Raw genomic sequence first — 13,684 nt, 5'->3', positions numbered from 1 at the left:
AATCTTTAATGTGCATCATTGATTCGTGGAAAAGGCATCATCATTAAAGTAATTTGTTTCAGACAATTCTGTTCACCTGGAACTGATTTCTATTTCTATTCTTCATAGTCAGTGGAAAGAATAGAAAAGAAAAAAAAGAGAAGAGATTGTCTGGAAAATCAGGGACTTGACTTTAGCCATCACTTAATTATAGTGTGGGACTAAACCATCAGCTTTTCATCCCAGGCTTGTTCAACAGTGAAGCTGTAGAAGAGTGGGAGGAAGAGGGTATGGTGAAAATAAAGATCTATATTGCAGATATTGTCTTGTAAAGATATCCAAAACCAGTTAAGACATGGGTTTGTGTATAACATATTAAAAACTGCATAGAGGAATCTAAGCTGCAAGTAAATGACAATGCTCTGGGCTTTCAAATTCTCAGAGAATTATTTCTAGGCTTACATGAAAGTAAACATAATTATCTTTAATTTTCAAATGTGAGACACAGAGGTTAATCAAATGATACAGCTTTTAATTTTTCCCTTTAAAATCTCTATACAGTGCTTGTGATTTGCTATTTCATCTCTAACAGTCTGCCCACTGGGAATTGCTGCTGTGTAATGGGAGGCTGAGTTCTCATTTTCAAACTTTGGAGTGGCCAAACACATACACAGAAAAAAAGCTGTAAAAGGAGAAATAATCCATCTGGTGCTGCTGCAGGTTTCCCACTCAAGCTCTATAGAGATGGACCAAGAACAAAAATAGCATGTAATAACTAGTCTGGACTTAGAGCAAAGAAGGGAGAAAGATCAGATGAGTGTTTGAACTTCTAAAGCCTTAGGCTGAACTTTGCTAAACTAGAAACAATTCAACTAAGTTTAGTTGCAGTGTGATAGAGAAAGAGGAAGCTCTGTCTCCTCCTGTCAAACTCTACTTGCTCTTGTCCATTTTGTTGATGTTTATAGAGCTGCATCTTAGTCAAAAAATGTGATTTTAATCATCCTCTATGACTGTCACAAAGAGTAGCATTTTCCTCATGTGGACTCATACATTTCTGCTAAAAAGACTGATAGGGCAAAAACATGGAGTCAGTTCCTAATTAGTAGATTATCCTCAACTCCTTCATTTACTGCATGTTGTCCAGGGATGGCAGTGGGGGGATTGCTCCTTTAGAAGGGAGCAGCCACCCCCTCAAACACACAGAGCCAATGAGCCCTGGCATGGGCATGGGCTGGATGCTCTCCCAGGAAAACAAAAACTCTCTCTGCAAAGCTACAGATGGCTTCAAGATGGAAAACCCATGGGCTGGGCCTGTCCCAATTCCCAAATGGATGTCAGATATCTCTCATAGCTGCTCATGTTCTGAAGTGGCACCTCCCACCTTCATGGACCTTCTGCCTGCTCCTGCTGGAGGCTCAGGGAGCACTGAGCCACCACCAGGGACAGGAGCAACCTCACAGCTGGAGCACACCAGCTCTGGCGGGCAAGAGAAAGGGGGAGGAAGTGTTTTTATTGGCAGCAATCAATACACAGAGGGCAGGAATCCTATGTGCAAACAGGCTTCTGGATGCAGCTCTGTGGAGGAGCAGATCAGAAGAGCAAACAGCCCTTGACACAGCTAATGAGTCACTCTGGGCTGTGTAAAGGACAGGGGCTTTGTGGAGCTGCTGTCTCACAGCCACTCTACAGAAGATAAGATCTGCATTAAGCTATATTTCTTTTGTTCTGTGAGTCAGGGAAAGAAAAATGTGCAACAAAGAAAGGAAGGGCTGGCAAGGAGATAAGGATTCCATTCTGAATTCTGTTAAAACCTTTCTTTTTGTGAGACAGTTATTTTCTCCCTCCACAGCTCAGTGCCCAAGGTACACCCCTCTGAGAGAGCCATACCCAGGATACAGCTGGAGTCTGATGCACTAATACTTGAAGAAATATTTAAAGAGATGTGAAGGACACATCTGTATATAAACCAAGATATACACACCATTACTGCATTGATTACTATGTTTTGTACACAAAAGGAATAGTATTGGTACTATTTTGCTTAGGGAGCTATTCTGTATCTTCACTGAAATAATAAGATTAAGATTCCATCTTGATTAAGAAATGACTGTAAGAATGGAAGGATACAACATCTAATTCTCACTCACTTGGTATAGAGATATAAGAACAGAATAATATCACTCCCAGGAAACCTTGCAAATGATTCTGGGAAATTCAAACTTTCCTTTGTAGCCACATGATGATTCATTTGCATGCTGTAATTCTTTTGGGGTTTTATTTGGAACCAACTTTCTGTAGAAATGTTGTTGGTGTTCATGTGACCAAGAGAACTGAAGGTCAAGCCTTAAAGCTGAATTTAAGAAAGTCAATTTCAGCTTGGTTTCTGCTTCCTTAGAAAGCTGCCTTAGCTGATTTTTCCTCCCAAGAAAAGTTGTAAAGTTCATATTTTTGGTCTGTTTGTTTCTGCTTCCCTTACTGACATTGAAGGAAATTTGAGAAGAAATCATGGCAAGTTCAAGAAGAGAGGAAAATATTTCTGTCTGGGCTGGAGAACCATGGATTCTTTGGAATTGCTAGCAACAAGCCAGCAAATCCAGAAGCCAGGGAAAGAGCAGCAGTTTTACAATTTCTGAGCAGCTCTGACCATCCCTGGCAGTCAGCACTGCTCTCAAACCAGCTGAGGATGGAGAATAGAGTGACAGTCCAAGAACCTTTGGCCATGCCATTCCTCTCAAGATGGTAATGACCCACAGGCAAAGTGAAGATGTAACATTCCAAATGTTATGAACAAACAGCACACAGAGCTCTCTAAAGTGCTGGTATCATCACTACAGAGCCCAGGTGAAAAAAAGAAAGGGAACAAACCAGCTGTATAAAACCTTCCTTGGTCGTCCTAAACAATGCATGGCTAACTGTGATGTGAAGTGAGTCCTGAAATGTGCTCTGGTAAAAACTGAATCCTCAAAATATGCTGTATTATTCATTGTTAAAAGTAAGACCTACCTGGAGAAAAACTAATTTCATTGGTGCCAGAACTCAGCAATGGAAATTAAATGGATGTCCCTGCATTGATCAGGATCATGTTCTTTTGTGTCTTTTCTAATGCTTTGTTTAGCTTCATTTGAGCAAAGTGAATTTCCACATTACACTCATTTCCATACACCTCAGAAACAGAATACTTTTACATTTAAAACCATCTTGCAATGACAGAAAGAAAAAAACCTGTAAGCTTGATAGAAAATGTTTTTAGTGTCTAGAATATTTAAATAAAATGGCTGCATTAGAGAAGTTAGTAAGGTGGTGCTTTCCTGGGCTCCTTGCAATGGAAAGTATATTTTTCGGAAGAAAAGAAGGAGAAAGAAAAAAAAAAGGCATAGACAGAGATAAAAAAGACAAATAGTCATAAACCCCAAAAAATCTATAACTGAGCTGGCAAAACTGCATGCCAAGTTTCAGCTAAAGACATCGAATTTCAGCTGACTGGTTCATCTAATTTACTGCTTTGTTTTGGACATCAGGTTAAAATGCTTCAAAGGAAAGCTGGACCAACACAGCTGTGTCCTGAATTTTCCAAGTGTGATGAGCTCAGTTTGGAGAAGGAGCTGAGTGTTTGACCTTACTGTGCACAACTTGGGTTCTCAATTTTTTTTTCTTCCTTATTATTTTTAAAAGGGTTATTAAACCGTGTATCTTATCAAGAGAATATCTTTTTAGGGAAGAGGTTTAAAAGCTCAAGGAGGACTTCAGAGAACACTGAAATAAGGATTTGTGCTTAAGGGTGAAATTCAGACTGTGACCAGGTGCTGTGTGAGTCTGGCCTTGGAGAGCAACCAGTGCCCAGCCCAGAGGAATCTGAGCACCATCTCCAGATTTGGCTGCAGAAATCTCCCCATTGATGTTTAGGCACCCACATGTGTTTGTGAGGGTCACAGCACCGAGGTGAGGGAGCTCCCCTCCTCCTGGGGCAGCAGCACTGGCCCAGCAGCCCAGCCCTGCTCGAGGAGAGGGCCCCACTTGGGTACCACTGGCCTTTCCCAAGGTGTATGGAAATTTGGGAAGCAGGAGCCCAGGCTCTTGCCTCTCTGCTGCTCATTCCCTTGTCACAGCAGCCAAGATTTTCAGCCTGCAGTGGCACACCCAAGCCATTTTCAGCCTCCAGTGACTCCTCTCTGACTCCAGCACAGGTTGGACATTGCATCCTCAGTCCACCACAAGAGCAGAGCACAAAGGCAAATGAAGTTGCTCATCCAATGATGCTATCTGTGGGCATATGTCCTTGTGATAAACAGAAAAACTCAGCTGAAATTATTTGGAATGCTGCAGCATGACTGGAGTGCTCAGCCCCGAGGATTTCTAGTAACCAAAGAGCAAATGATGCTGCAGATGATGACTTGGATGAGCTGGCAGAACAGCCTAAGGTCTGTACACACTGTTGCCTAGCCACGTTTTTAAATCATTCCAGTTACCAAAATAGCCTAGAAAGTCTGCTCTGTCTTTCACCTTCCCAACATAAATAAAGTAATGAAAATGTTGGCTGGATTTAATTTGTGTATCTCTGCTTTCTGCACATTCTTTCTGGTTCTGAATAGAGAGGGACAGTGCTCTCATCCACAGAACAGCCTCAGTTGTGAGAGCAGCTATTCAAGATTAACCAAATCTGCAGATGAAATGCATTGCATAAAGATGTCTGTTATTGTCTTTCCAGCACTTTATTTTAAATTAGTTCTGGAAAGACCTGCTGGAAGGCACTTCCCTTCCCAATTTCCTCAGTATTTCTCCTTTCTGCACCCAGCCAAATGCCAGTCAGCTTTGATGCCATATTTCAGAGACCTGGCTGCATGAAACAGACTGACACTACCTATAAAGGGTATTATATAGCTATGAAATGGACAATTCCTCTTTGCTCCCTACTTGGAAACCTTCTGGCCAACAAATTTCTGATTTCTGAACAAGCAGAGTTTTGGTAGATGTAGACTGAGTGAGAATAATATCTGTATGAATGAAACTCACTATATTATCCCTTCCAACTTGAATTATTCTAATATTCTGTGTGTTTCAGTCCTCCCAAATGCCACACACACACTCAGAAGTTTTGATTTTACTGTTCATGGACATTGCTGAATGCCTGCTTGTAGTCTTTCACTCAAAAATTGCAAATGTGGTGATTTAATCAATTCCTGAATGTCATATCCAATATATATTTTCCCACAGCTCCAATATAAGTCTTTCACAGCTGGATTATTTATTTGCTTTTTTTGTCTGCTGTGTTATTTTATTGGTGTCACTTGTTGAAGAAGAAAAGCAGCAAAGGTCAAGCTTTAGCTGCAAAGCAATACAGTTTTTGAGGCACTTGTTATCATTAGGTGAAGTAATATCAAAAGAGACAGTGAAGTGAAAATAAATTTGTATTCCAAGGTGCCTAGAATTCACAAATGCATTCAGGTGACTCTGTTTCTGTATTTCCTGCCCCTTGGGGCTGGGGTTTTCTAGTTCACAGCAGACATGAAGTAATCTGATTTACTGTGGCCTTTGCTCAGATAACCCTGCTGCTGACACAGGCAGCAAAATGTCCAACTGATCTTTTTAAGTCACTGTCACTTGACTTGGGCATAAGAATTTTTTATTTTTTCTTTCCCAGATGCTGCCCTGATGTGCTGAGGGCTCCAGTTAAAGCTTGATCCCTGTGATGCTGATTCAGAGATGCTCTCAGTGCTCACCACAGCTCCCACTGTCACATTAGCACTTTGGTGAGGGGCAGGATGACACCAAACCCTCACTGTGGGGGTGATTTCCAGCAGCCCCTGGAGTTTGCTGCTCACTGGGAGACATTTCATCTCTGCCAGTGCCCTTTAGTAGGAATTTGAGCTCTTCAAAGGTTCCCCACAAAGTGCTGCCCCGTGAATGTGAAAAACTACAGCCACATCCATTCTGGAAACTATTGTCCTGGCTGTATAAGGAGATTTAAGAAAATCACTGACAATAAATCCTCAGTATTTCCTTTGCCTATAAGGTGGTATCTCCATTTCCCATTTTCCCTCATACATTTTATTCTGTGATTTATATCCCATGCAGAAGCAAAGCTTTTTAAAATATAGAAGACCTGACAATTCCCAGCTGTTCTAAAGGGTTTGCAGTTAAATTGTTGCCTCAGTTTATAGATAGCAGAAGATGAACAGCCTTCCTTTAAATTAGCTCCTTTGGGGAAACATTAAGTTGGGAATCCCAGAATTGAGTGCTTAAGTGCTTAAGCCACTTAAAAATATTTAGAACAGAGAGCTCACCTGACAATCTGGGAGCAGTAAAGTGCTCACAGGATTTGCATGGATGAAAGACTTTATGGTAGACTAGCACTGCATTGCCAGATTCCTGCCTGATACATAATTTAATTTGGAACTGCTTTAAAGCTGCTTAGGTTATTTGATTTTTTTCATTGTGTTTATTGAGGATTTGCTCTGTGAAAATGTTCAAATGTTTCAAAATCAAAGGAAAAGAAGAATTCCAGGAGATTGAAGATGAGAGCGTGTTAACCCCTGAGATTTAGGATGACAGAGCATTGTACAGCAGACTATATCTTGCTTACAGGGTGGAGGATGTGCACTACCAAACTGGCATGCATAAAAAATCTGACAATCAGCATGAACCACCTGGCCATACCACTCACTGAAAGAATCTGTTTTAAGAAGTTGTGTAAATAAACTTTGATAGTTTGCATAACAACATATTCTTATCATCTTGAAGCTGATGAGTTCAAACAGCAGGACCCAGAGATTAGCAGCAGGGGCCTTTCTTTGGAAGTGAGATCCAAATTCATCTCTTCTTTGAGCAGACTAGGACTTTTTTGCCACAATGAGAAGCTCTGGCAGACACATTACAGATTTCCCCCCCCCCCCCTCATTTTTTCCATGTTTATTTTTTAGGATAAGTGGTACCTACACGCTTAATTCAGGGCTTTTAATTCCTTTTTCACACTGCAGAAAGTTTCCATTAACAGCACAGAAAATGTAGTGCAACCTCTTAAATATCAGCCTAAGGAAAAAAAAACTCTAGAAAATGCTTTTTATGACAGAGCTATTTAAATATAATCACATATCTGTCATCATACAGGCCTGCTTATAACAGGCTGTCAGGTCTCTTGGAGGGGGGGGGATCTGCAGTCAAAGGTTTTAAATAAGGCAGTGCAGAATTTTTAAAACTTCTATAATGGGCATCTGAGAAAGGATATAAATATTCTGGGGCAGGGGAAAGACAAGTCTACTACAAAGGAGTGTATTAGTAAGCCAGTACCAACAAGGAGAGTGCTTATTTATGGTTGAAACTGATCTATAATCACTGAGAACTGAGTACTCTCTTCTCCCACTGCCATAAAGGACAAGACCTGACTTGGGCTCTGTTGTGCTTTATGACAGCCTTGGTTATGCAGCCTTACATTCTTGACTAGAATATTAGTTGCTATTATATATAGCAACTATTATATATTAGAATATTATTAACTATAGGTTGTTTATTTTTTTTAATCTTGAAAGGTATATATGTGTATGGTATATTACAGCTCTTCAGACTGTAAAAGAAATAAACCAAAGTTAGGATATCTGGAAAAAAAATTAAGATCCTAAGATAATATCTTAAATTTTGTTGCTGAGTTTCATGGGTCTTTGATGCCTCTTTCCCAAATTAATGTCAGGCATTAGGTGCTTTACACTTCAAGCCCTCCATTTTACAGGAAAGGAAAAAGAGCACATAGTTCCTTCCAATGTTTTCCTTGGATACTCTATTTCCTTAATAGAAAAATCAACTGGGGGAAGGTGTGAAAGAGTTAAAAAGGCAGCTTTTGTTGAAGAGCTGAGCTCAGGATTCCACACATACTGGAAATAGGCTTTGCAAATTAGTTCTAATAAAACATCAGAAAAGAAGGTTAGCATATCAGACAGGAATTCTTCAGGATTAAAGATAAAAATGAACCAGACCAGGCCATAAGATTTATGTATCATTGCAGAACTTCCCCAGAAAAAGGGCTTTTGACCATCCATCTGCCAGGGTGGTTCCACTGGTGCTGCAGCTGGAATGCTCCATGATTCCTCTCTGGCAGGGAGGGATCACACAGCTCCATCTCAGGGCAAGGCTTTCCACCTCCTCTCACTGACCAGGAGACACAAACCTGGCAGATTGCTGCTCTCACTTAGGAATGCCTTTGTTTCCTGCTGCCTGGGCTGCAGCTCTGCAGCACTGAGGGTGAAACCATCCCTTGTTCCATGAACTGCAGCAAGGTCCTGGCAGTGACAGCAGCAAGTGAGAGGTCAGCACATCTTCCTTCTCTTCTGGGAAAGGCCTCCCAGGGAAAAGTGCCCTCTCCCTGGGGCTAACAGGGCTTTGCCTACTGCCTTTTCTCAGAACAAACAACCTGTGCTCCAGACTGCCAAGAGCTTCTCCCTGCCAGAGGGAGCTGAGAGCCTGAGCCACTCTGCAGGAGCAGTGGGAGCACAGCAGCTCCCAGTTATGGGAATGATGGGAAGTAGCTCCTGATGCTGAGTGTGGAGAAGTGTGGAAAGAACAGCTTATACAGAAGGGAAGGTCTGTGGCTGAAGAGGCTGAATCCCTCTGCCCCAATCTCAGTCCTTCAAATGAAATCCAGGAAATTGTTTGTGACCTTCCAGATGTTCAGTGCCAAAAAGTCAGGGAGGTGTTAAGAGCAAACCTTGGTCAGTCACTCAGATCCCCACATCAGGGTAACCACCAGCAGGGCAGGGGACAGCCTGCTGGCTTTTCCAAAGCCATGGGCTGTAGTTCTCTGGGAATTGAACACAGCCACAAAGCTGCCCTCCCAAAGAATCTGCAAAAGTGCCCTTTGCAGCAGCCACAGTGGGAAGGCTCATCCCTTCCCTCACATGTGTGGGATCTGCTGTGTTTTGGAGAAAGGCAGAGGTCACATCACAGATCAAACCCCATGTGTGATGCTCCCGTGGTTTTTATCTGTTTCAATCAATTGTCTCCTCATCCACTAGAGGAGGAAAAAAGCCAACAAATATCATGAAGGCAGATGCATCTCTAGCCAACTTCAACGTTTTTTTCAGTATGTGATTAAACATCCCTTTAATAGCATGATAAAATCTTTGGATCCTTTAGGATTTGAACCAGGACAGACATCCAGCTCAGCTGAATTCCATGTGCCCTTCTGGAATTCCTGGACTAAGGACAAAATTCCCACAGTTCAGGAAGGTTTTTTTTAAATTTATTTTCCTATACGTTGCTTAAGTTTCAGTGGGACAAGCAATGTGAGATTTATCTACAAACAAGTAGGCAAAATCAAGACATTGGAATGATGGAAGCAGAAATTAAAATTTTGTACAAGTCACCTATTTTATTCTTCTGGCTCCCAGATCAATTTTAAAAGCTGTTTTGCTAAGATTAAGCACTGCCAGGGAAATGAACCTGTCACAACAACTGTTATTACCCTTTATATTAGCACAGTTCTCAGGAAAACTCCATGGCACTGAGTGCTGTGTAAACACACGAGGAGAAGAAAGTCCCATGTCCACAGGGAGCTTACACTGAGATTTTACAACTGATGGACTACAGCAGGCACCAAATGGCACAGCACAGCCAAGAGCCAGAGTCTGACAGCAAACAATGAGATATTATTGGTGTAGGAGTGAGTGATCTTAGTCCAGGAGAGCCTAAAAGTTGATGACATTTCAGTGTTGTAAGAAAGGCTTTGCCAGTGTTGATGAGGAAATCCTTTTGAAAAATTAAGGGAAGCCTCAGAGCTTAGCTGTGCAATATTTGCAATAATAATAATAGTGGATAATGGTGCAGAAAGATTAAAAAAACCCCAGAGACTGGAGCTGGCATCTTGAAAATCAATAGAATCTCACAAATCAGAAATGACCAGGCTGAGAGGCACAGTGAAATGTGGGAAGGGTCAGCATGTGACCAATACCAGCAGGGAGAGCTGGCAACTGGATTCTAGAAAGTCATGTTTCAGTCACCAGCCTTTGGACTGGGAAATCAACACCTGACAGAGGCACATTTGGGATAGGCAGGAGCAGGCCAATAGTCTGTAGCTAACAAAGTAGATTATAGAAATTGAGACTTGAGGCAGAAAAATTCAAACAAGTGTTCAGATTAGAGAGAGCAGATAAAAGGTGGAAAAAGAATTCTGCAAACATTCAGATGCTGTCCAAATGCAAGGATGCAGTGAGATGTTTAAACTGAATGAACACTGAACTTCTAAGGCTTGTCTGTAATCAGAATAATAAATAATCTGTAACCAGATTAATTGTAATCTAGCAAAAGATTGTTTGCAAAAGGAAAGGAGTAACATGAAGGAGTAATGAACAGATGATTAGGAGTTTTGGGTATATTATATTTTATAAAGTCAAAGGAAGATAGGATGGTGAGACACCTTTAGTAGAAAGAGACCATTCTGGAGGAGAGAGGGAGGACTCTGACTCCTTAACTTGGGTGGTTGAGGAACTTTGTACCATCCAGAGACCAAATGTGCAAAGGCAGCAGGGAAAGAAGGGTAGCAAGCCACAGGAATTCCCACCAAAAACTGGAGATGGGAAAGAGGACTATCAACCAAGGACATGATGAAGCAGTGTCCAAAGTATGCAGATAGTTGGAATAAAGAGAAGTACAGAGGCAAACAAAATAAGAATTTCAAAACTAAAAAACTGTTTGTGGACATTGAAGGCAACTGGCAGGCCAAGGAGACTGAAGATGGTTAGCACTGGATAATTAGAAACTTTGCTGGGAACAATTTCAGCATGGAGACAGCCACATTAGTGGGATGTGGTATAGAGGTGAAATAGAGGAAGCAGAACCTCTTGCAAATAACACACCTCATGAGAGCGAAAAGAAAAGGGAAAGGGATGTACAGGGTATTAGCAATTGTTTTCCAATACAGGAGAAATTAAATTGCTTTTATTTTGAGAGAAAGGAGCTACAAGTAGAGAGTTACTGGGCTGCAAGCCTTGGGAGAACTAATTACAGAGATGAATGGAGAGTGAAAAGGGTCACATGATAAAAGCTCAGCAGAGATTAACAAGAGGAGCACAGCAATGCAGGGATAAATGCATCTATTTGCTGCCTGAGAGTAATGTGTAAACTCCACTGCCCAGTTAGAAGCAGGAAAATTTATTCCACCTGAGGGTTCAGCCTTCGTGAGGTTTACATCAGAATAAAACACACCAGTGAATTGAGTCCCTTCCCAAACTGAGGAGAAGTCAGTAGTCTTTAATGCTGAGATGTGCTACTGAAGTGCTGTGCTGGAAGGTAATTCTAGTGGATTCTCCTCACTAATTTCCAAAACCAAAAAAACCCAAACAAAGCCCCAACAGCAACAAAAATCAGAAAGTATGGGATTATAGAATCATAGAATGACTTGGATAGGAAGAGACTTTAAAATTGTCTCATTCCAGCCCCCTGCTATGGGCAGGGACACCTTCCACCAGGATGTGTCATTGCTTTCTGTGTCCTCACAATGTTAAAGTAGCAAGTCAGAATTGCTTTGGGATAACTTGATTTCTCCTTCTGAAAATTTCTTTGCTTGACTGCAAACATTTCTGAGTTTAAAACATACAAGTTTTCTAGGTCAACTTGTAGGGGTTTTTTTGCAAACAGCAAACTATTTCTTTCCCAGGAGCACTTTAATTGTAAATACAGCTTTCCTGTGAGACTGTGAGAAAGTGAGCATGAATTAAATCCTGGTGATTTTTTTGCTTGACACTGTACAAGGTAGTCCATAAGCTTTCTGCATGTTAGGATAAGGTGGAAAAGAGTCACTCTGACAGGTTCACCCGAGCTAGGCTGTTCTTGGAAAACAGATGCATGCCTGCTCTCAGGTGCCTGTAGCAAGACAGTCCCTCTTATAAAAAGCTGTGAAATTCAGGGTCTCAGAGGCTGTCAGGGTGATCAGGCCACCCCTGCATGTGAAAGACCCTGCACCAAGTGTGTAAGAAAAACATACAATCTTGTGATTACAGGTGATGCACTCACATAGACCAGAAATGGGTCTCAAAGCTGCTTCACCCACTAACATTTGAACAAAAGTATTATTTAAAAATCAGCAAGCTTGCTATATATTGGAAAAAGACATATTTCTATATAAAATATGCCATCCATCCTGTTTCACTTCTCTTAGCTAAGTTCTGTATTTTTTCTCTATTTCATGTGCTTCCATGTAATCTAAGCCTCCTGTAAAGAGAATTGTTCTGTTCAGCAGCCTCAAGTAAATAAGAATTTTAATCCCCTGATAGTTTAAATTCATAACTAATCCAGTTATGATTCAGTAAATGTTTCATTTTACACTTAGCAGTGAATTTGTGAGGCAAATTTTTGTCACTGTCTGCTAGAGACTCCATTACACCCTCTGCATCTTCCTCACAAGCTCTCAGAAGTTCTGCCACATGCACGTCTGATTTGAGTCTATGATAACAGCAGCACTTTATAGCACTTCCACTGCTAAGAGCATGGCAAAAATGCAAATTAAATCCATCTTCTTCACTCAACTGCATAAAGGAAAGAAAAATTTAAATGATGGGTTTCTCAGTAGCCCCCAGCAAGTTTCCTTTGGATTTAACTGCCACTTAGGCATTGATGCACCTACACACTGCTTGGTGCATTTCAATGTTCTATTTTATCCTGTGGTTCCACTTGCTGAATGTATTAAGATTTTGAAAAAAGTGGTTCTATCTCTCATTCTTGGTGATCTCTGTGTCTCAGTATCAACCCCAGATAACTTGGGAAACATCACAGCTTTAGTCAAGTGTGTCAGTGTGCCCAAGGAGGAGGAGGGAGGGTGCACAGACCTTGATGAAATGACTGCTTACGCTTGCTGCTGACACACATCAATGCTCTCATCGATGATAAATCACTGTATCAATAAAAACACCATTAAACTGCTGAGTCTGCTTTGCTCTGATTAAAACATGTCCCACTTTATGTGCTGTCATCTCAGACACAGGGTTCACTTCACTCCAGAAGCAATGTGCTGGCCCAAGCCCTGCAGTCTAAAGTGGATATTAAACCTGATGTGCTGCCTTCTTGTTGGAAAATAAAGATGGTGTTAGAACAACTATTTAGTTCTCAAGGACAGTAATTGCAATGATAGCTTCAAAAATAACACTGCAGTTCCATGGTGAATGCATTTCAAAAGTTATGCAGCACAAGGCTAAGTTTGACTAAGTATTTGGTTGTAGTGAAACAAAATTTTCATTAATATCCTTAATATTACAGCTTTGTTCAGTGTTTGAAAAATATACCCAGAATTTACAGCCTGAGCTAAGAGCTCTGAGCATTGGCATTCCCACATACTTTGCTTAAGGGAATGTCTGAGATAGTAAAATTATGGAGAGATTTAACTAAGGGTTATAACTTGCTAATGCTTTTCCAAAAAAAGAAACAGTATGTGCTGCCCTAGCAACACTTTAGAAAGCGACTCCTTTACACACAAAGGCTGAAATCCTCACCTCTGCTTTGACTTCTGTGCTTAAAGCAGAGGGCAGAGGAGCACAAACCTGCTCTACAAAGCTCAGTCACAGCAAGGGTGGAACTTTGCTACCCTCAGTGCCATGTAAAATAGCCATCAGGTATTGTTTGCAGTTCCTGGTGGGACTGTGGGCACAAAATACCAGGGTGACAGGCAGAAAAGATAAAACTCAGATGGGGCAGCAGAGTCCTGAGTTTGAGCAGCCACAGGAAACTACTT

The sequence above is a fragment of the Haemorhous mexicanus genome, chromosome 7, assembly GCF_027477595.1.
Source record: "Haemorhous mexicanus isolate bHaeMex1 chromosome 7, bHaeMex1.pri, whole genome shotgun sequence".
In the NCBI taxonomy this organism is placed as follows: domain Eukaryota; kingdom Metazoa; phylum Chordata; class Aves; order Passeriformes; family Fringillidae; genus Haemorhous; species Haemorhous mexicanus.
The sequence above is the reverse complement of the archived record's forward strand: the minus strand, read 5'-3'. Positions refer to the sequence as shown.